General features: G+C 40.3%; 1 long non-coding RNA gene across 6 annotated transcripts in view; it reads left to right on the top strand.

The window, feature by feature from the left end:
• LOC105477224 (uncharacterized) overlaps window positions 1–23,264 on the top strand; it is a 333,528-nt gene that overhangs the window by 144,450 nt on the left and 165,814 nt on the right. For 5 of the 6 annotated variants that reach the window (XR_011612733.1, XR_011612732.1, XR_011612730.1 and 2 more), the window contains exons 1-2: window positions 19,903–20,011; window positions 20,313–20,454. This is a non-coding gene — a long non-coding RNA (uncharacterized lncRNA). Of the gene's footprint in view, window positions 1–19,902; window positions 20,012–20,312; window positions 20,455–23,264 lie in introns of those variants that run through there. The other variant, XR_011612734.1, reaches the window with a different exon arrangement.

The following is a 23,264-nucleotide window of genomic DNA, read 5'->3' as shown; positions in this document are numbered from 1 at the left end:
GCTTATAAAACTTCTCCAAACATCATTCATTACAGGGTTGATGTCTTTACTGCTTTGCTTTTTCCTTCGGTAGTAAGAATTATCATCAAATATAAAGTATTTGAAAACACTCCTCACGTTTTGGAATGATGAAAATTTGGAAGAGACAGTAAATAATAGTTAAGTGGTCTTGATATCTGGCATATTGGGTTAAAGCTTACAAGATAAAATTTAGTAGCTATAAATATATAAAATAGTGAATTTGAGTTAAAAAGTAAATCCTTGAGTGACAGAACCAGGGACACCCTGAAAGTAAGGCACACTATTTGAGAAGGACACCAGGAGCTTCCACACCTGCAAACTCAGATGAGACAATAATGTGGCATGGCTTCTAAGAAAGCCAGAGTTGCATGTGTGGAAGCATTGTGCTCACAGAGGCTCTACAGAGACCTGGCCCAGGCCAGGTCACATCATGAGCCTTCTGTTAAAATTTCCTGCCATTTCCCAAGAGAGCTATTCATTCAAAGGAGAGTGTCTGGGATGCTGAGGAGTCTAAAGGAAAATTTAGAGAAGCTATAGATTCTTATCCTAGAAATGAGAAGATAAAACAAACATAAAATCTGCCTTAGTTGAAGAGATACTATGTGATCAGGAAAATAATTTCCTCCCTTATATGGTTGGGTCTTTGTCCCTGACAAAATCTCATGTCAAATTTTAATCCCCAATGTTGGAGGTGTGGTCTGGTGGGAAGTGATTGGATCAAGGCAGCAAATTTCCCCTTTGGTGCTGTTCTCATGATAGTGAGTGAGTAATCATGAGATCTGGTGTTTAAAAGTGTGCAGCACCTTCCACCCTCTCTCTTCCTCTTGCTCTGGCCATGTAAGACATGTCTCCTTCCTCTTTGCCTTCTGTCATGATTGTAAGTTTCCTCAGGCCTGCCCAGCCATGCTTCCTTTATAGCCTGCAGAATCGTGAGCCAATTAAACCTCTTTTTTTTTTTTTTTTTTTAAATAAATTACCCAGTCTCAGGTAGTTCTTTATAGCAATGCAAGAATGGACTAATACAGAAAATTGGTGCTGGAAAGTGGGGCATTGCTATAAAAATACTTAAAAATGTGGAAGTGACTTTGGAAGTGAGTAATGGACACAGGTTGGAACAGTTTGGAGGACTCAAGAAGACAGGAAGATGAGGGAAAGTTTGAAACTTTCTAGAGACTTGTTGAATGGTTTTGACCAAAATGCTGATAGCGATATGGACAGAGATGGCCAGGCTGATGAGGTCTCAAATGGAGATGAGGAAATTACTGGGAATTGGAGCAAAGGTCACTTTTCTTATGCATTAGCGAAGACGTTGGAGGCATTGTGCCCTGCCCTAGAGATCTGTGGAAGTTTGGACTTGAGAGAGATGATTTAGAGTATCTGGTAGAAGAAATTGCTAAGCAGCAAGGTGTTGAAAGTGTGACCTGGCTGCTTCTAACAGCGTATGCTCATTTGCATAAGCAAAGAGATTATCTGAAACTGGAATTTACATTTAAAAGGAAAGCAGAGTGTAAAAATTTGGAAAATTTGCAGCCTGGCCATGTGGTAGAAAACAAAAACCCATTTTCTGTGGAAAAACTCAATCCTGCTGCAGAAATTTGCATAAGTAAAGAGAAGCCAAATATTAATAGCCAAGATAACGAGGCAAATGCCTCCAAGGCATTTCAAAGACATTCATGGCCTTTCCCATCATTGGCCTGGAGGCCTAGGTGGGAAGAATGGTTTTGTGAACTGGGTCCCCAGGGCCCCGGTGCCCTACACAACCTTGGGACACTGCTCCCTGTGTCCCAGCCACTCCAGGTCCAGCCATAGCTAAAAGGGCCCCCGATACATCTCAGGTCACTGCTCCAGAGTGAGCAAGCTCTAAGCCCTAGTGGCTTCCATGTTGTGTTAAGCCTGCAGGTGTGCAGAGTGCAAGAGTTGAGACTTGGGAGCCTCCACCTAGGTTTCAGAAGATGTAAAGCCTGGATGTCCAAGGAGAAGCCTGCTTTGAAATTGGGGCCCTCATTGAGAACCTCTACTAGGGAAGTGCAGAGGGGAAATGTGGGGCTGAAGCCCCCAAACAGAGTGCCCACTGGAGCACTACCCAGTGGAGCTGTGAGAAGAGAGCCACCATCCTCCAGACCCAAAAATGGTAGATTCACTGACAGCTTATACCATGCACCTGGAAAACTCACAGACACTCAATGCTAGGCTTTGAGAGCAGCTGTGTGGGATGGGCCCTGCAGAGCTACAGTGGAGAAGCTGCTCAAGGCCTTGGGAGCCCACCCTTTGCATTAGTGTGGCCTGGATGTGAGACATGGAGTCAAAGGAGATTATTTTAGAGCTTTAAGATTTAATGACTGCCCTGCTGGGTTTTGGATTTGCTTGGCACCTGTAGTCCCTTGCTTTTGGTGGATTTTTTGCTTTTGGAAATGGATTGTTTACCTAATGCCTATAGCCCCATATTATCTTGGAAGTAACTAACTTGTTTTTTATTTTACAGGCTTATAGGTGAAAGGGACTAGCCTTGTCTCAGACGAGACAATGGACTTTAGACTTTTTAGCTAATGCTGGCATGAGTTAAGACTTTGGCGTACTGTTGGAAAGACATGATTGTATTTGGAAATGTGAGAATGACATGAGATTTGGGAGGGGTTGGTGTGGAATAATATGGTTTGGGTCTTTATTCTTGCTCAAATCTCATGTCAAATTTTAATTCACACTGTTGGAAATGGGGTCAGGTTGGAAGTGATTGGATCAAGGGGGAAAATTTCCCCTTTGGTGCTGTTCTCATGATAGCGAGTGAGTAATCATGAGATCTGGTTGTTTAAAAGTATGTAGTATCTTCTCTATCTCTCTATTCCTCCTGCTCTGGCCATGTAAGATGTGCCTCTGTCGTCTTTGCTTTCTGTCATGATTGTGAGTTTCCTGAGGCCTCCCCAGCCATGCTTCCTGCACAGCCTGTGGAACCGTGGGCCAATTAAACCTCTTTTCATTATAAATTACCCAGTCCTGGGTTGTTCCTTATAGCAATGTGAGAACAGACTATTACACTCCTGGATAAAGCTAAAAGAAAAAATTTTAACAAACTACTGATTGATTACATAGGAATATATAAAAGAAAAACATAATAATTAGAGCTATCTGAAAAATCAAAATGGTCTTTCTTTTGAGTGGTGAACTTCTCATTGCTGGAAGAACTCAAAGTGAGTCTGCATAGCTTCCAGCAATGCTGTAGAAGATAGTTTGATGAGGATGAGAGATTGTTCTAGGTGACCTCCAAGTTCCCTTCTCACTGAAAGATTTTATGCATCTTTACCTGAAATGGCAGAAATTTCAAGAGTTAAAAAATCCACAAGTTATTTAAAGAAAAAAATCAATTTAGTCTCAGACTATTGTTAGTGTCTCAGAAGATCTGCCTCCAAATGACTAAGTTAAAGTAACACAAACAGAAGATGATGAATCATGCTGCTTTTCCTAATGGTCTCCAATATGCAAAGCCCAAGTTCACAGCTGCTACTCTGAGTGACTACATGGGGAGGGAGAAGTAAATTATGGTAGGTATAACACTGTAATGTTCCTAGTTGGTAGCTTGTGTGTATGTGATTACCTAGTATTCCTTACCAGCTGTTTTTTTTTTTTTTTTTTTTTTTAACATTAGTCATACTGATTTAAAACAACCATCCTTTTTTCATTTATTTCAATAAGCAGTGTTCTTTTTGGAAGAGTAAGACATTTGATTTAAAAGTGGAAGCTTTTCTTAGCTCTTGTATTAGTCCGTTCTCACACTGCTATGAAGAAATACCCGAGACTGGGTAATTTAAAAAGAAAGAGGTTTAATTAACTCATAGTTTTGCAAGGCTGGGGAGGCCTCAAGAAACTTACAATTGTGGTGGCAGCAAGGAGAAGTGTTGAGCAAAAGGGAGAAAAACCCCTTATAAAACCATCAGATCTCTTGAAAACTCACTCACTATCACAAGAACAGCATGGAGGTAACCACCCCTATGATTCAATTACCTCCCTCTGGGTCTCTCCCATGACACATGGGGATTATGGAAACTACAATTCAAGATGAGATTTGGGTGGGGACATGGCCAAACCATATCAGCTCTTAAGTGTATATGATGTGATTGTACATATATATGTATTTGACAGGGTGATTGTGAGTCTCAGGTGAGGTAATTATTCAGGCACTACTCTCTCTTCTTATTCTTGACCCAGGTCACTGAGGTGGAGACAGGGTCATGGGAGTGGGGAAAATCACTTACTCACTTCTCCGCCACCAGAATAAAGGAAGTCTTTAGTGGTGGGTGGATAGGATTTTGGAAAGGGTCTCTAGAGGGTGAGCAAGCAGGACAGATGGTCCCCAACTACATCTCCCAATTCCTAGTGCGAGGGCACTTAGTTGGCTGGGTTTTCTTTCTTGGTACTCTTGGGGCTTGAATGAGGGAAAATTCTGAGGTGTGCTAGACTGATAACAGAAAGGTGATTGAACCTAGTCTGGAATGGGGATTGGGTCACCAAAGATAAGGAAGTTCAGGGACTGGAAAGAACAGGAGGGGGCTCGAGCTATTTAATCAGGGGTAGAGTTGAGGAGAAGACTCTGAAAGTTCAAGTCCAAGGTCTAAAGCCAGAGTAGGAACCAATGAAGTGTCTAAATATTAGAAGAAAGAAAAGAATCAGATGAAGGCTGCCCATACAGATTCTGCTAAAAGCGCTGTGGTCTTCACAGGATAGCTTTTATTTTATCTCCCTCAGGGACAGCTCAGAGGCTTGTGACACTAGCTAAGGCCAGAGGTTCCCTAGAAGCTTGTCTTACCAATAAGCATGCAATTCCTTGATAAACAAAAGTCTACTGTTTCTCTCCAAGAAATCTCCAGGACAGATGGGCCAACTGATTAAAAGGATCTGGTTCCTTTAGGGCTAAGAAATGAATTTGGCAAATCATATTGCTAATCTCAGTGCAAATTCCTCAGCTGAGAGACCTATGGAAACTTTGGTCAGTCGTCTCTCTGGTTTCAATAAGTGAATTCCATTGCAAAACGGCCACGTAAGTTTGTCCCCTCCCCCTCCTTTCCTTGGCAGCTCTGTTTAGCATGCACCCAGGTGGCTTCTGGGTAAGGCATGCAGAGGTAGCTAAGGATGGTTTATTGCCTCTGGTGTGTCCTTGCACGGTTTTTGCCCTCAGATATAAACTGAGCCCTTAGCATATCTTTTCTATACTAGTAAAGTCTGTGTACCTTTATTATATCCTGTAAAATCTACATATCTTTCCTATACTTGAAAGCTATGCCATCAACTTAATCATAATATAATTCTGATTGGATACTGTCTTTTTTTTTATTTTTTTATTTTTATTTTTTATTTTTTTAAAATTTATTTATTATTATTATACTTTAAGTTGTAGGGTACATGTGCATAATGTGCAGGTTTGTTACATATGTATACTTGTGCCATGTTGGTGTGCTGCACCCATCAACTCGTCATTTACATCAGGTATAACTCCCAGTGCAATCCCTCCCCCCTCCCCCCTCCCCATGATAGGCCCCGGTGTGTGATGTTCCCCTTCCTGAGTCCAAGTGATCTCATTGTTCAGTTCCCACCTATGAGTGAGAACATGCGGTGTTTGGTTTTCTGTTCTTGTGATAGTTTGCTAAGAATGATGGTTTCCAGCTGCATCCATGTCCCTACAAAGGACACAAACTCATCCTTTTTGATGGCTGCATAGTATTCCATGGTGTATATGTGCCACATTTTCTTAATCCAATCTGTCACTGATGGACATTTGGGTTGATTCCAAGTCTTTGCTATTGTGAATAGTGCTGCAATAAACATACGTGTGCATGTGTCTTTATAGCAGCATAATTTATAATCCTTTGGGTATATACCCAGTAATGGGATGGCTGGGTCATATGGTACATCTAGTTCTAGATCCTTGAGGAATCGCCATACTGTTTTCCATAATGGTTGAACTAGTTTACAATCCCACCAACAGTGTAAAAGCGTTCCTATTTCTCCACATCCTCTCCAGCACCTGTTGTTTCCTGACTTTTTAATGATCGCCATTCTAACTGGTGTGAGATGGTATCTCATTGTGGTTTTGATTTGCATTTCTCTGATAGCCAGTGATGATGAGCATTTTTTCATGTGTCTGTTGGCTGTATGAATGTCTTCTTTTGAGAAATGTCTGTTCATATCCTTTGCCCACTTTTTGATGGGGTTGTTTGTTTTTTTCTTGTAAATTTGTTTGAGTTCTTTGTAGGTTCTGGATATTAGCCCTTTGTCAGATGAGTAGATTGCAAAAATTTTCTCCCATTCTGTAGGTTGCCTGTTCACTCTGATGGTAGTTTCTTTTGCTGTGCAGAAGCTCTTTAGTTTAATGAGATCCCATTTGTCAATTTTGGCTTTTGCTGCTGTTGCTTTTGGTGTTTTAGACATGAAGTCTTTGCCCATGCCTATGTCCTGAATGGTACTACCTAGGTTTTCCTCTAGGATTTTTATGGTATTAGGTCTAACATTTAAGTCTCTAATCCATCTTGAATTAATTTTCGTATAAGGAGTAAGGAAAGGATCCAGTTTCAGCTTTCTACTTATGGCTAGCCAATTTTCCCAGCACCATTTATTAAATAGGGAATCCTTTCCCCATTTCTTGTTTTTCTCAGGTTTGTCAAAGATCAGATGGCTGTAGATGTGTGGTATTATTTCTGAGGACTCTGTTCTTTTCCATTGGTCTGTATCTCTGTTTTGGTACCAGTACCATGCTGTTTTGGTTACTGTAGCCTTGTAGTATAGTTTGAAGTCAGGTAGCGTGATGCCTCCAGCTTTGTTCTTTTGACTTAGGATTGTCTTGGAGATGCGGGCTCTTTTTTGGTTCCATATGAACTTTAAAGCAGTTCTTTCCAATTCTGTGAAGAAACTCATTGGTAGCTTGATGGGGATGGCATTGAATCTATAAATTACCTTGGGCAGTATGGCAATTTTCACGATATTGATTCTTCCTATCCATGAGCATGGTATGTTCTTCCATTTGTTTGTGTCCTCTTTTATTTCACTGAGCAGTGGTTTGTAGTTCTCCTTGAAGAGGTCCTTTACATCCCTTGTAAGTTGGATTCCTAGGTATTTTATTCTCTTTGAAGCAATTGTGAATGGAAGTTCATTCCTGATTTGGCTCTCTGTTTGTCTGTTACTGGTGTATATGAATGCTTGTGATTTTTGCACATTAATTTTGTATCCTGAGACTTTGCTGAAGTTGCTTATCAGCTTAAGGAGATTTTGGGCTGAGACAATGGGGTTTTCTAAATATACAATCATGTCATCTGCAAACAGGGACAATTTGACTTCTTCTTTTCCTAACTGAATACCCTTGATTTCTTTCTCTTGCCTAATTGCCCTAGCCAGAACTTCCAACACTATGTTGAATAGGAGTGGTGAGAGAGGGCATCCCTGTCTTGTGCCAGTTTTCAAAGGGAATTTTTCCAGTTTTTGCCCATTCAGTATAATATTGGCTGTGGGTTTGTCATAAATAGCTCTTATTATTTTGAGGTACATTCCATCAATACCGAATTTATTGAGCGTTTTTAGCATGAAGGGCTGTTGAATTTTGTCAAAAGCCTTTTCTGCATCTATTGAGATAATCATGTGGTTCTTGTCTTTGGTTCTGTTTATATGCTGGATTATGTTTATTGATTTGCGAATGTTGAACCAGCCTTGCATCCCAGGGATGAAGCCCACTTGATCATGGTGGATAAGCTTTTTGATGTGTTGCTGAATCCGGTTTGCCAGTATTTTATTGAGGATTTTTGCATCGATGTTCATCAGGGATATTGGTCTAAAATTCTCTTTTTTTGTTGTGTCTCTGCCAGGCTTTGGTATCAGGATGATGTTGGCCTCATAAAATGAGTTAGGGAGGATTCCCTCTTTTTCTATTGATTGGAATAGTTTCAGAAGGGATGGTACCAACTCCTCCTTGTACCTCTGGTAGAATTCAGCTGTGAATCCATCTGGTCCTGGACTTTTTTTGGTTGGTAGGCTATTTAGTATTGCCTCAATTTCAGAGCCTGCTATTGGTCTATTCAGGGATTCAACTTCTTCCTTGTTTAGTCTTGGAAGAGTGTAAGTGTCCAGGAAATTATCCATTTCTTCTAGATTTTCCAGTTTATTTGCGTAGAGGTGTTTATAGTATTCTCTGATGGTAGTTTGTATTTCTGTGGGGTTGGTGGTGATATCCCCTTTATCATTTTTAATTGCGTCAATTTGATTCTTCTCTCTTTTCTTCTTTATTAGTCTTGCTAGTGGTCTGTCAATTTTGTTGATCTTTTCAAAAAACCAACTCCTGGATTCATTGATTTTTTGGAGGGTTTTTTGTGTCTCTATCTCCTTCAGTTCTGCTCTGATCTTAGTTATTTCTTGCCTTCTGCTAGCTTTCGAATGTGTTTGCTCTTGCTTCTCTAGTTCTTTTAATTGCGATGTTAGAGTGTCAATTTTAGATCTTTCCAGCTTTCTCTTGTGGGCATTTAGTGCTATAAATTTCCCTCTACACACTGCTTTAAATTTGTCCCAGAGATTCTGGTATGTTGTATCTTTGTTCTCATTGGTTTCAAAGAACATCTTTATTTCTGCCTTCATTTCGTTATGTACCCAGTAGTCATTCAGGAGCAGGTTGTTCAGTTTCCATGTAGTTGAGCGGTTTGGATTGAGTTTCTTAGTCCTGAGTTCTAGTTTGATTGCACTGTGGTCTGAGAGACAGTTTGTTATAATTTCTGTTCTTGTACATTTGCTGAGGAGTGATTTACTTCCAATTACGTGGTCAATTTTGGAGTAAGTACGATGTGGTGCTGAGAAGAATGTATATTCTGTTGATGTGGGGTGGAGAGTCTATAGATGTCTATTAGGTCTGCTTGCTGCAGAGATGAGTTCAATTCCTGGATATCCTTGTTAACTTTCTGTCTCGTTGATCTGTCTAATGTTGACAGTGGAGTGTTGAAGTCTCCCATTATTATTGTATGGGAGTCTAAGTCTGTTTGTAAGTCTCTAAGGACTTGCTTTATGAATCTGGGTGCTGCTGTATTGGGTGCATATATATTTAGGATAGTTAGCTCTTCCTGTTGAATTGATCCCTTTACCATTATGTAATGGCCTTCTTTGTCTCTTTTGATCTTTGATGGTTTAAAGTCTGTTTTATCAGAGACTAGTATTGCAACCCCCCCTTTTTTTTGTTCTCCATTTGCTTGGTAAATCTTCCTCCATCCCTTTATTTTGAGCCTATGTATGTCTCTGCGTGTGAGATGGGTATCCTGAATACAGCAGACTGATGGGTCTTGACTCTTTATCCAGTTTGCCAGTCTGTGTCTTTTAATTGGAGCATTTAGTCCATTTACATTTAAGGTTAAGATTGTTATGTGTGAACTTGATCCTGCCATTATGATATTAACTGGTTATTTTGCTCGTTAGTTGATGCAGTTTCTTCCTAGCATCGATGGTCTTTACATTTTGGCATGTTTTTGCAATGGCTGGTACCGGTTGTTCCTTTCCATGTTTAGTGCTTCCTTCAGGGTCTCTTGTAAGGCAGGCCTAGTGGTGACAAAATCTCTAAGCATTTGCTTATCTGTAAAGGATTTTATTTCTCCTTCACTTATGAAACTTAGTTTGGCTGGATATGAAATTCTGGGTTTAAAATTCTTTTCTTTAAGAATGCTGAATATTGGCCCCCACTCTCTTCTGGCTTATAGAGTTTCTGCCGAGAGATCTGCTGTTAGTCTGATGGGCTTCCCTTTGTGGGTAACCCGACCTTTCTCTCTGGCTGCCCTTAAGATTTTTTCCTTCATTTCAACTTTGGTGAATCTGGCAATTATGTGTCTTGGAGTTGCTCTTCTCGAGGAGTATCTTTGTGGCATTCTCTGTATTTCCTGATTTGAATGTTGGCCTCCCCTACTAGGTTGGGGAAGTTCTCCTGGATGATATCCTGAAGAGTGTTTTCCAACTTGGTTCCATTTTCCCCCTCACTTTCAGGCACCCCAATCAGACGGAGATTTGGTCTTTTTACATTATCCCATACTTCTTGCAGGCTTTGTTCATTTCTTTTTCTTCTTTTTTCTTTTGGTTTCTCTTCTCGCTTCATTTCATTCATTTGATCCTCAATCGCTGATACTCTTTCTTCCAGTTGATCGAGTCGGTTACTGAAACTTGTGCATTTGTCACGTATTTCTCGTGTCATGGTTTTCATCTCTTTCATTTCGTTTATGACCTTCTCTGCATTAATTACTCTAGCCATCAATTCTTCCACTTTTTTTCAAGATTTTTAGTTTCTTTACGCTGGGTATGTAATTCCTCCTTTAGCTCTGAGAAATTTGATGGACTGAAGCCTTCTTCTCTCATCTCATCAAAGTCATTCTCCGTCCAGCTTTGATCCGTTGCTGGCGATGAGCTGCGCTCCTTTGCCGGGGGAGATGCACTCTTATTTTTTGAATTTCCAGCTTTTCTGCCCTGCCTTTTCCCCATCTTTGTGGTTTTATCTGCCTCTGGTCTTTGATGATGGTGATGTACTGATGGGGTTTTGGTGTAGGTGTCCTTCCTGTTTGATAGTTTTCCTTCTAACAGTCAGGACCCTCAGCTGTAGGTCTGTTGGAGATTGCTTGAGGTCCACTCCAGACCCTGTTTGCCTGGGTATCAGCAGCAGAGGCTGCAGAAGATAGAATATTTCTGAACAGCAAGTTTACCTGTCTGATTCTTGCTTTGGAAGCTTCCTCTCAGGGGTGTACTCCACCCTGTGAGGTGTGGGGTGTCAGACTGCCCCTAGTTGGGGATGTCTCCCAGTTAGGCTACTCAGGGGTCAGGGACCCACTTGAGCAGGGAGTCTGTCCCTTCTCAGATCTCAACCTCCGTGTTGGGAGATCCACTGCTCTCTTCAAAGCTGTCAGACAGAGTCGTTTGCGTCTGCAGAGGCTTCTGCTGTGTTTGTTATTGTTTACTGTGCCCTGTCCCCAGAGGTGGAGTCTACAGAGACAGGCAGGTTTCCTTGAGCTGCTGTGAGCTCCACCCAGTTCGAGCTTCCCAGCAGCTTTGTTTACCTACTTAAGCCTCAGCAATGGCGGGCGCCCCTCCCCCAGCCTCGCTGCTGCCTTGCCGGTAGATCACAGACTGCTGTGCTAGCAATGAGGGAGGCTCCGTGGGCGTGGGACCCTCCCGGCCAGGTGTGGGATATGATCTCCTGGTGTGCCTGTTTGCTTAAAGCGCAGTATTGGGGTGGGAGTTACCCGATTTTCCAGGTGTTGTGTGTCTCAGTTCCCCTGGCTAGGAAAAGGGATTCCCTTCCCCCTTGCGCTTCCCAGGTGAGGCGATGCCTCGCCCTGCTTCAGCTCTCGCTGGTCGGGCTGCAGCAGCTGACCAGCACCGATCGTCCGGCACTCCCCAGTGAGATGAACCCAGTACCTCAGTTGAAAATGCAGAAATCACCAGTCTTCTGTGTCGCTCGCGCTGGGAGTTGGAGACTGGAGCTGTTCCTATTCGGCCATCTTGCTCCGCCCTCCTGGATACTGTCTTAAATTATACTTATGCATTAATTTCTAACAATTTACAGTTGCATTTTACTATTTTTATTAGTCCAGTGAATGCTCTTAATCTTGTATACCATCATAAATGAACTATTTGAATTCTTGAGGATTCCTTTAAAGGCTCCTTTATGTATGTGCACCTTTTTTAATAGATTGAGACTTCCTTGAGATTCTTTTTTGATTCCTTTGTCTATAAAGGGATAACACTCAAGACCTTAGGATGACCTCATGTGTATATATCTTATTTATTATATGCACATGCATATGCACATATAAAATAAATGTATTTTAAATAATATATATTAAATAATAAAGATATTTACAGTTGACCCTTGAGCAACATAAGTTTTAACTACACTAATCCACTTATATATGAATTTTTTTCAATAAGTGGATTGGAAAATTTTTTTGAGATTTGTGACAATTTGAAAAAAGTTACAAACAGCATAGCTTAGAAATATTAAATAAGTTAAGAAAAATTAGGTATGTCATGATGCATAAAATATATGTAGTACTAGTCTATTTTATCATTTACTACCATAAAATACACACAAGTCTATAATAAGAAGTTAAGATTTATCAAAACTTAGGCATACAGACTGTACATGTTACCATTCACAGTCCAGAGAAATGTAAACAAATGTGAAGATGCAGTATAAAATCATAACTGCATAAAATTCACTGCAGCACGTACTGTACTACTGTAATAATTTTGTAGATGCCTCCTGTTACTACTGTGGTGAGCTCAGATGTTATGAATATCCACTTAAAGCACTTTGTGACAATAATCATCTCTGTGAGGGCAGATTCTCTCTTCAGTAAATTGTGAATTGCAGCAAAAAGTGATCTCTTGCGGTTCTCATGTATTTTTCACCATGTTTAGAGCAATACTGAGAACCTGAAATAACACTGTGGGACCCATACTAAGAGCCACTAGTGATGCTGGAAGTGCTTTCAGGAAGCAGAGAAAAGTCATGGATTATAAGAAAAAAGTGGAATAGTTTGTTATGTACTCTAGATTGAGGTCTGCAACTGCAGTTGCTCACCATTTCAGACAGATGATTCATCTTATAAACAGATGACATAAACTTACGGTATGGATAAATACAGTACAGTATTGTAAATGTTTTTTCTCTTCCTTATGATTTTCCTAATTGCATTTTCTCTTTTCTAGGTTACTTTATTGTCAGAATACAGCATGTAATACATGTAACAAACCAAACATGATTTAATGAACTGCTTATGGTACTAGTAAGGTTTTGGTCAACAGAAAGCTGTTAGTAGTTAAGTTGTTGAGGAGTCAAAAGTTATATGGGATTTTAGACTGTACAAAGATCCTGTAACCCCTTTGTTGCTTAAGGGTCAACTGTATGCAAATTAAATACATACATACTGTTGCTCTTCTGAGCCTATTTTTCAATTAGACTGAAATTTTTTCTTCTCATAACTCCCCACATAGTAATACCCAATAATAAGTATTATATTGCTTTGATTTATAAGTGATCTACTCAGGTATGAAATTATTCCAATTTTTTCTTCAACAAAACTTGAGCATCTATATTATGTGCTGTCTGTCTAGGTCATCTGGCATATTATTTCATTTAATCTGTAAACCAACTTTGAAAGTAGGAATTATTACTCTAACTTAATGGATAATTAAACTTACACTGAGGCTTAGGGAAAGTTAGAACCTTGTATAAGTCCAACCGGTAAGCCAAAATTTGAACCCAGGTATTTTGATTTCAGACCAAATGCTGACTTTTTGTGGACATCACTGAGTTCATCAATAAGGAATGTATGTAAATTGCTCAGATTGTTATTGTGTAGAAATTGTATCTCTTTTTCCCCTAATCTTGTAAATTGTGTTAAAATACATGACTTAAAATTACCATCTTAACTGTATTAAGTCTTCCAAACCATGAGTATGTTTTTATTTATTTATGTCTTCTTGAATTTCTTTCACCAATGTTTTGTAGTTTTCACTGTACAAGTCTTTCCTTCCTTGCTTAAGTTAATTTATAAGGATTTTATACATTTTGATGCTATTGTAAATGGGGTTGTTTTTGTAATTTCCTTTTGAGATTGTTCATTGTCAGTATAAAAATGCAACTGATTTTTGTGTTTTCACTTTGTATCTTACCACGTTGCTTAATTTATTTACTAGTTGTAACAGATTTTTTTTTTTTTTTTTTTTTTGGTGTAGTCTTCAGGGTTTTCTGTATATAAAATCGTATCCTTCCACAAACAGAGTTAATTTTACTTCTTTCTTTCTAATTTCTATGCCTTTAATTTCTTTTTCTTACCTAATTGCTTTGGCTAGAACTTCTAATACCATGTTGAATAGAAGTGGTAAAAGTGGGCATCTTTGTCTTATTCCTGATCTTAAAGGAAGAGCTTTCAGCCTTTCACCACTGAGTATGATATTAGCTATGGGCTTTTCATATATGGCCTTTATTATGTTAAGGCAATTTCTTTCTATTTTTATTTTGTCAAGTGTTTTTATCATGAAAGGGTGTTGAATTTTGTGAGATCACTTTTTTCTGCATCAATTGAGATGATCACATGTTTTTCCCCCTTCATTTTGTTATTGTAATATATTACATTGATTGGTTTTCATATATCGAAATAACCTTACATTCCAGGAATAAATCCCACTTGTCATGGTGTGTAATCTTTTTAACTGCTGAATTTAGCTTGCTATATTTCATTGAAGATTTTTTGATCAGTGTTCATGGAATTGTCTCTTACTTAACTTTTTCTGCTTGATTATACAACTCAGATTTTTATGTCGTAAGTGCTAAGTAAGTTTGTGTTGAGTCTGTGGTGTCAATAGCATTGACAATCTTGAGCTTATATGAATCAGAAAGGTACTGTGGTGGTGAAAGAGTCCAAGTTGTCTTTTGACAAGAACATCTTCCACCAGATGCATATAATATCTGCGGCAGAAGGAAGAGGAACCAAATTTTATGTTTAACACTGACAGCAGTGTAGGATCCAAGATGCCAAATTGGGTAAAAGGCAGCACCAAACAATCAGAATTTAGATATAAATATTCCCCATCCAGAGAGCAAGTAATTCATCCTTCTTATTGGGAGTGGAATGCCCTGAGTATATTAATAAATTGTGGCTATTTTCTGGTTCTTGCATCAATCTGTAAACCAAAAGCAAAGTTCTAGGCCCCCCAACCAATTGGCCAAGAGGTCCTCCTCTTGGCCAATGGGCCCCCAAAGAAACCTGAAAAGCTAATTCAGGCCATGACAGGATGTAAGGGTCAGACGTGCCTCATTATACTTTCCTTCTTTTGGAGTTTAGACATAACTAGGCAGTGTTAACATTAAAACAGAGATGTTAAGACTGACAAAACAGACTCTTAGTTGCAATAAGATACTGAAAGGTGACAATGTGCTGGCGGCCCTCGCTCGCTCTCAGCGCCTCCTTGGCCTTGGCGTCCACTCTGGCCACACTTGAGGAGCCCTTCAGCCCACCACTGCACCCTGGGAGCCCTTCTCTGGGCTGGCTGAGGCCGGAGCCAGCACCCTCTGTTTGTGGGAAGGTGTGGAAGGAGAGGCGCAGGCAGGAACTGGGGCCGCGCTCAGGGCTCTCAAGGGCCAGCATGAGCTCCGGGTGGGCGCCAGCTCAGCAGGCCCCGCACTCGGAGTGGCCAGCCACTGGGCAGTGAGGAGCTTAGCACCTGGGCCAGCAGCTGCGGAGGGTGCGCCTGGTTCCCCAGCACTGCCGGGCTGCCCGCACAGAGCTTGAATTCTCGCCAGGCCTCAGCTGCCTCCCCATGGGGCAGGGCTCAGGACCTGCAGCACACCATGCCTGAGTCCCGACCCCACACGCCGCCTCTCCCCTCCCCCCTCCCCCTGTCTCTCCCCTCCCCCCTCACCTCCCCCCTCCCCCCACCTCGCCTCTCCCCTCCCCCTCCCGGCATCTCTCCCCTCCCTCTCCCCTCTTCTCCCCCCCCCCCCGCCTCCCCCCTCCCCTCCTCCCCCCACCCGCCTCTCCCCCACCCGTCTCCCACCCCGCCCACGGTGGGCTCCTGGGTGGCCCGAGCCTTCCCAATGGGCACCTGAGCCCTCCCTACGGGTGCTGCTGCCTGCTCCATGGCACCCAGTCCCATTGACCACCCAAGGACTGAGGAGTGCAGGTGCCTGTGGTGTGGGGCTGGCAGGCTCCTCTGCCCGTGGCCCTGGCACGGGATCCACTAGGCAAGTCAGCTGGGCTCCTGAGTCAGGTGGGGACTGGGAGAACTTATATGTGGAGCTAGAGGATTGTAAAAGCACCAATCAGTGCTCTGTGTCTAGCTAATCTAGTGGGGACTTGGAGAACTTTTATGTCTAGCTAGAGGATTGTAAATGCACCAATCAGCACTCTGTGTCTAGCTCAGGGATTGTAAACGCACCAATCAGCACCATGTCAAAACAGACCAATCAGCTCTCTGTAAAATGGACCAATCAGCAGGTTGTGGGTGGGGCTGAGCCAGCAGCTGCAACTCACTGGGGTCCCCTTCCACACTGTGTAAGTTTTGTTTTTTCGCTCTTTGCAATAAATCTTGCTGCTGCTCATTCCTTGGGTCCACACTGCCTTTGTCAGCTGTAACACTCACTGTGAAGGTCTGCAGCTTCACTCCTGAGGCCAGCGAGACCATGAACCCACTAGGAGGAATGAACAACTCCGGACAGGAGGAACAAACACCTCCAGATGCACCACCTTAAGGGCTGTAATGCTCACCGTGAAGGTCTGCAGCTTCGCTTCTGAAGCCAGTGAGATCACGAACCCACCAGAAGGAAGAAACTCCGAACATGTCCGAACATCAGAAGGAACAAACTCCAGACACACCATCTTTAAGAACTGTAACACTTACCGTGAGGGTCCGCGGCTTCATTCTTGAAGTCAGTGAGACCCAGAACCCACCAATTCCGGACACAATACCAAATTCCAACATTACTCTGGTGTAGCATCATATGAAAGATAACAGGCCCTGAAAGATATCAAAGTATTTTATCCTCAAATATGTTTATTTGACATATTCTAAAACAGCCCTGTAAACTGTCTCTTGTGGGAGAAATTTGCATTCTGTAGAAAATCTCCTTTCCTTATTAAGTTTTTTTTTCTGGAGAGTCTGACACCTTTTAAGGTCTGTTAAGAGACATTCACCATTTATACTCTCTGAAACCTGCTACCTGGAGTCTTCATCTACATAACAAGAGCCTGGGCTTCCACAACCCTGTTATCTAAACTCAAGCATTTCTTTATGCTGAATTCAACTCTTCAGGCAGGGCTTAACTCTTTCAATGAATCACCAATCAGGAAATCTCTGAATCCACCTATGAGCTGGAACCCCTGCCCCATCCCCTCCTATCCCTCTCCCCCACTTGGAGATGTCCTGCCTTTCTGAGCCAAACCAATGTATACCTTACATATATTGATTTATGTCTTTGCCTGTAACTTCTGTCTTGCTAAAATGTGTAAACCAAGCTATAACTCAAGCAACTTGGGCACATGTTCTCAAGACCTCCTGAAGCTTTGTGACAGGCCATGGCCCTTAACCTTGGCAAAATAAACCTTTAAATTGATTGAGACATGTTTCAGATACTTTTAGAAGTCTAATGAACTTCTACCCTACCTAAAATAAATTTCTGGCTGGGTGCGGTGGCTTAAGCCTGTAATCCCAACACTTTGGGAGGCCAAGGCGGGCATATCACGAGGTCAGGAGATTGAGACCACCCTGGCTAACACAGTGAAACCCTGTCTCTACTAAAAAAAAAAAAAAAAAAAACACAAAAAATTAGCCGAGTGTGATGGTGGGCACCTGTAGTCCCAGCTACTCGGAAGGCTAAGGCAGGAGAATGGTGTGAACCCGGGAGGCAGAGCTTGCAGTGAGCCTAGATTGCACCACTGCACTCTAGCCTGGGTGACAGAGCAAGACTCTGTCTCAAAAAAAATAAATAAAATAAAAAAATAAAAATAAATAAAATTTCTGAGAGGTAATGATTACAATGAAAAACAGTGCCATCATAATGGTATGGCAGAAAATTTGGGTGAATATTTATACAATGCTGGATGTGAGAAAGTCTTCTTAACCATGATGCCAAGAATAAAAATAGAAATCATAAAGGAAAAATTGGCTACACTCAACTAAATAAAAATTAGCAATCTCTATCCTACCCAAAGTGATGTTAACAAAATAAAAAAGCAAAAGGTAAAATGGGAAAAAAAATTGCAACGTATATGATAGTCAAAATGATAAAATCATTAATTTATAAAAAAATCTCATAAATCAAAATGGGCAAGTTATTAAAGAAGAAATATAAAGACCAATAATCATATGAAAAATAAAATCTAATTCAATAATTAAGAAATTCAAAGAGAAAGAAAGATGTGATTTTCTAACAATTACAAATGAAGAAAATAATCTAGTGTTGGAGACAGTGTGGAAAGACACTTATACCCCATGAATAGGAATGTAAATTGGTACTATCTTTATGAAGGCCAATCCAGAAATACATATTAGAAGCTTTTTAAAAAAGTGTACCACCTTTATTCTAGTAATTATACTTAACAAAATGTATTTAAAAGAAATAATAATATCTGCAAAGAAGTGGTTAGAAGAATGTTCATTAAAAATATTTAAAATAGCCAAGAGATTTAGAAACGTAAATGTCCAGAATTAGGAAGTTATTTAAATAAATTATTTAATACTCATATAATGGGATATAATGTGATGATTAAATCTAAATTATAGTTGAATATTGTTGGAAGTGGCTTTAGCTGGAATTAATGGTGGTGTTCTGAAGTCACTGTTACATGGCAAGGATCAAATCTGCTCTGGTTAATACTTCTGACCTTTCATTCTCCAGAATCAGACACTGTTATGGTCTTGTATCATCTTTCACATCCTAAGATCACCAAACTGCTGATGTTTACTTTCCTTTTTCTTAGAACTTTTGACTTCCACCTTTCCTGAAGTTTGCATAAAGATTTTATGCGTGTTAGTATTTGTTTGATGTTTTTTCATGCTTTCTGTTTTTTCCACATGGGCTCTGACGTCTAAATATTGACAGGCTTCCAAGTTCAGTTCTTGGACCTATTTGTTTTTTTTTAAATCTACACTTACTATCTGAGTTATCTCTTCTAGTCTACAGCTGTCAATACCATCTATATCAAGCTTGTCCAAGCCATAGCCCATGGGCTACATGTGGCCCAGGACATCTTTGAATGTGGCCCAACACAAATTAATAGACTCTCTAAAAACATTATGAGATTTTTGGCCGGGCGCAGTGGCTCACACCTGTAATCTCAGCACTTTCGGAGACTAAGGCAGGCTGATCACGAGGTCAAGAGATCGAGACCATCCTAGCCAACATGGCAAAACCCCATCTTGACTGAAAATACAAAAGTTAGCTGGGTGTGGTGGCGCGCACCTGTAGTCCCAGCTACTAAGGAGGCTGAGGCGGGAGAATTGCTTGAACGCAGGAGGCGGAGGTTGCAGTGAGCCAAGATCACACCATTAAACTCCAGCCTGGGCAACAGAGCGAGACTCCGTCTAAAAAAATATTAAATAAAAAAATGAAACACAAACATTATGGATTTTTTTTGGTGATTTTTTTGTTAGCTCAATTAGCTATCATTAGTGTTAGTGTATTTTATATGTGGCACAAGACAATTTTTCTTCTTCTAATGTGACCCAGGGAAGCTAAAAGATTGGACACTCCTGATCTATTTGCTGATAACTCTCAACTTTCTAACCTAAACACCCCAAGACTCAGACTAAACAGATCTATCTATTTATTCAACAGCTCCCGTTTGATGGCTAATCAACTCTAACGTCCAAAGCTGAATTCCTAATTTCCTCCACTGCAAACCTACTCTTTTCACAGTGCTCCCCTTTCAGTACATGATAACTCTATTCTTTCAGTTTCCAGGGCCAAACATTTTGGTAACATCCTTAACTCTTCTCTTTCTTACAACACATATCAAAACTGTCACCATATCCTGAGGCTGCTTTTTCGAAATCTATGTAGAATCTGGCTGCCTCTTACCCCCTACATGGCTCCAAGCCACCATTTCCTGGATTTTTCCAGCCTCCTAATTGGTCTTCATGCTTCTACTTTTGCCCTCTATGATCTACTCTCAACAAAGGGGTCCTTCAAAAACCCGTCATATGATGTCACTCTCATGCTGAATACTCACCAATAGTTTCCACCTCCCTCAGAGAAAAATTCAAGACTTTCAATGATATGCAAGGTCCTATGTGATCTTGCTTCCAGCTACCTTTATGACCTCATCTTCTATTACCCTTTTCTTTACTCTGTTCCACCCACATTGGCCTCCATACTGGATCAGCATGTCACTCCATACTGTGTCCGGAACATGCCCAAGTACTTTCCTGCCTTGGGGTTACTGCCTGGGATGCTCTTCCCTTAATACACATGAAACTCCCTCCTTCCCTACTTCAGGTCTTTGCTCTAAAGTCATCCTTTTTATTTAGGACATTCCTGACCATGCTATTTAAAATTAAAATCCCCTTTCCTCCTTTATGTCTTTACTTATACTCTTTTCTTACTTTCATTCCTGCCACAGCATCTATCACCATATAACCAACTTAGTTTTTATTGTCTGTGTCCTACAACAAGAATGAAGGCTTCATGAAGACAGATGTTTTTCATCTTTTGCTTACTACTTTATCCCAATTGTTGAGTATGGTGCCTGGCACATAGTAGATACTCAATAAGTATTTGTTGTTAAATGAATCTACAGATGCTACATCTAAGGACCTACTGAGATGTTCTCCTTGGTGCTAAGATGATGAATAAACCTGAGACACTTGGAAACTTCTAAGCTCTTACGGGATGAATGATGGTTATTATATCATAAGATGCCCAGGCATTACAAGGGAAAGGTAAGATGAGACCTCTGAGGCTCAATTAGGATAACAGATATTTCTTCACTCTCTTTTGATTATGTTCCTGTCACTTGACATGGGATGTAGCTTGTTATGATGATGGAGGGAAGACTGCTGAAACTGGGAGAGGACTGTGAAATATTATAATGGGAGACAGTTCAAATATCCCACTTAGAACTAGTGGGTGGCATTTGTGGAGTAACGATATTATCTCATTATCTAAATCTCCTAAGACTGTGAGTATCCTGCCAGTTTCTATTTTATTTATATAACTCATTACTTCAAGGCTGTTATAGGAAGTTTCTGACTCTAGCAAGAAATATAAATTGACAGGGGAATATATTCATTATATATTGAATTTTAAAAGAAGATTATAAAATACCATAAAGATGGAAATTTTGTTTAGTTAGGAAAAGACCCATGCTTTCTATCATGTGTCTAATGATACATCTGACAAGATAATGTAATAGAAGGGAACACACACACACACACACACACACACACACAAACGTACACACGTACTTAGGTCCTAATCATAACTATATCTGGATGTTGGGACTGTATTTTTATTTCTTTTCTTTTTGCTTACCTAATATCTCCAACTTCTGATCTTCTATGGCGATTTTACCGTGCTTGTATAATAAAAATAAAGAGTTTGTGGGGTTATTAAGCTGTTGAGGGCATGATGTACTCTAGGCAACGATCATGGAGTCTTAATGTTGGAAATGACTTTTAGGTTATAAGGCCAACCTTGTCCATGTCCTTGCCAAGTGGTTCTCTATTTGTGCACCTCCAGTCGCAGAAAGCTCACTGCCTCCTGAGGCGGCCCATTCCATATGTCTACTACCTATGACTTCTACACATGAATTTCTGTTCTTGGAAGTAATAGATTCTGGATTTTTGCAATAGCCTCCTAATTGGTCTTCCTGTTTCCATTCTTGCCCCTCTGTAATCTCTCTTCAACAAAGTTGTCCTCCAAAAAAAGATCATGAAGGTTGTAGTTTCTGATTTATACATATGTATATACAGTTTCAGTCTACTGTAAAGGGAAGGGAAAGAAAGAAAACAGAGGAGGTGAGTCTAGGGACTATGCTTTGGGAAAACATATAAAGGCTTTATTGGTGCTAGAAGCATCACCAGTATAAATAAAACATATTCTGCGCTTTGAATTTTTATAGATATATCTTTAATGTAATGAGATTAAATTATTTTCTGTGGAAGGAACATTATGGTAGGCACTGTTGATGAAGATAGAAAGCAAAAGATAGAAGAGGAATTCAAGGTATGAATTACTTTCTCTCATGACACACGCTGTCTAGTTAGGGAGAGCCTGAAACAGATTATATAAAACATCCTGAGAGCCGATGCAATGTACCATAAAATGAACCTTAGGCAAGGGGCATCAGATGACTGGTAAATTAAGGGAAGATGAGAGTACACTGGTGCTGCAATTCCATTCAACAATTTTTTTGAATATCTCTGTTCTGAAAATGACTGTGCTGATTTCTATGGAAATATACAAAAATAATAAAGCATTGAGCTTACCCTCAATGTCTATGGTTCAGTGGCATTCAAGGTTAGTGATAGGAGTTTTTAAAGACTTGGGCAAATGTTCTAGACAATGTTAAACTAAAAAATAGCATACAAAATTACACAGTCAGTATGATTTTAACTGTGTAAAAAGTTCCCAGAAGAACTTTAGGAGAAAATATGCTGAAATGTTAAAAATGTTTTAAAAAGTCAATCATGTCAGGGTGGAATCATGGTGATTTTACCTCCCCCCACCTTTAAACAATTAACTCTTGAACAACACAGTTCTGAATCACGTGGGTCCACTTATATGCGCATTTTTTCCCACTTCTGCCACCCATGAAACAGCAAGACTGACCTCTCTTCTTCCTCCTCCTTTTCAAACTACTTAACAAGAAGATGATGAGGATGAAGACCTTTATGAATATCCTCTTCCACTTAATGAATAGTACATATTAGTACATATATTCTTTCCCTTATGATTTTCTTCATAATGTGTTCTCTCTAGCTTACTTTATTACAATAATTCAGTATATAATACACACAAAATGAAAAATATATGTTAATTAACTTTTTATGTTATCAGTAAGGCTCTGGTCAACGTAGTTAACCTAGTTAAATTTTGGGGGAGTCCAAAGTTATATGTGGCTTTTTGACTAAATGGGGATGTCAGCACCCCTAACCCCCACATTGCTCAAGGGTATTTTTATGTGCTTCCCCATTTTCCATCATAAAATGAATTGTCATGTTTTATAATCATTAAAAAGTTAATTCCACCAATTTTACCGATATTCTGGTCTTGCAGGATAATAGAGACTTTATCCTAAAACCTGAGGTCAATTTTTAGCCTTTATTCTACTGACTATCATAGCTTTTGACCACCTGCTTTTCTTAAGACATCCTTGACTGCCATGGATTTGCACTTTTGTTGTTCTTTCACATCTCATATTTCTCTTTCTCCCTCTATATGTCCTAATTTTGTGTTTCTAAGGCTTCATCTTTACACTTTCCTCTCTTGGGGACTACTCTGTACATAGGCTAGGGGATCTCAAGTGTACCATCTGTGACCTTGGAGTAAGTCCAATCCCTGAATCATGACACACAAGTCCTGGCCTCTCTGAGGAGCATCAGGAGCCAAGGTGCTCCTCTATAACGCACGTGTGCTCTGGCCTTTCTGCATCAGAGTATTTTGATGTAGGGCCAAGTGAAGAGATGAGACTGGTCTTAACTTTTCTGAGCCTCTGTTTCCTCATCTGTAAAATTGTACGTAGGGTTAG

Source organism: Macaca nemestrina, chromosome 14 (genome assembly GCF_043159975.1).
Source record: "Macaca nemestrina isolate mMacNem1 chromosome 14, mMacNem.hap1, whole genome shotgun sequence".
In the NCBI taxonomy this organism is placed as follows: domain Eukaryota; kingdom Metazoa; phylum Chordata; class Mammalia; order Primates; family Cercopithecidae; genus Macaca; species Macaca nemestrina.
Note: the sequence above shows the minus strand (reverse complement) of the source record. Positions and strands in the feature narration are given on the sequence as shown.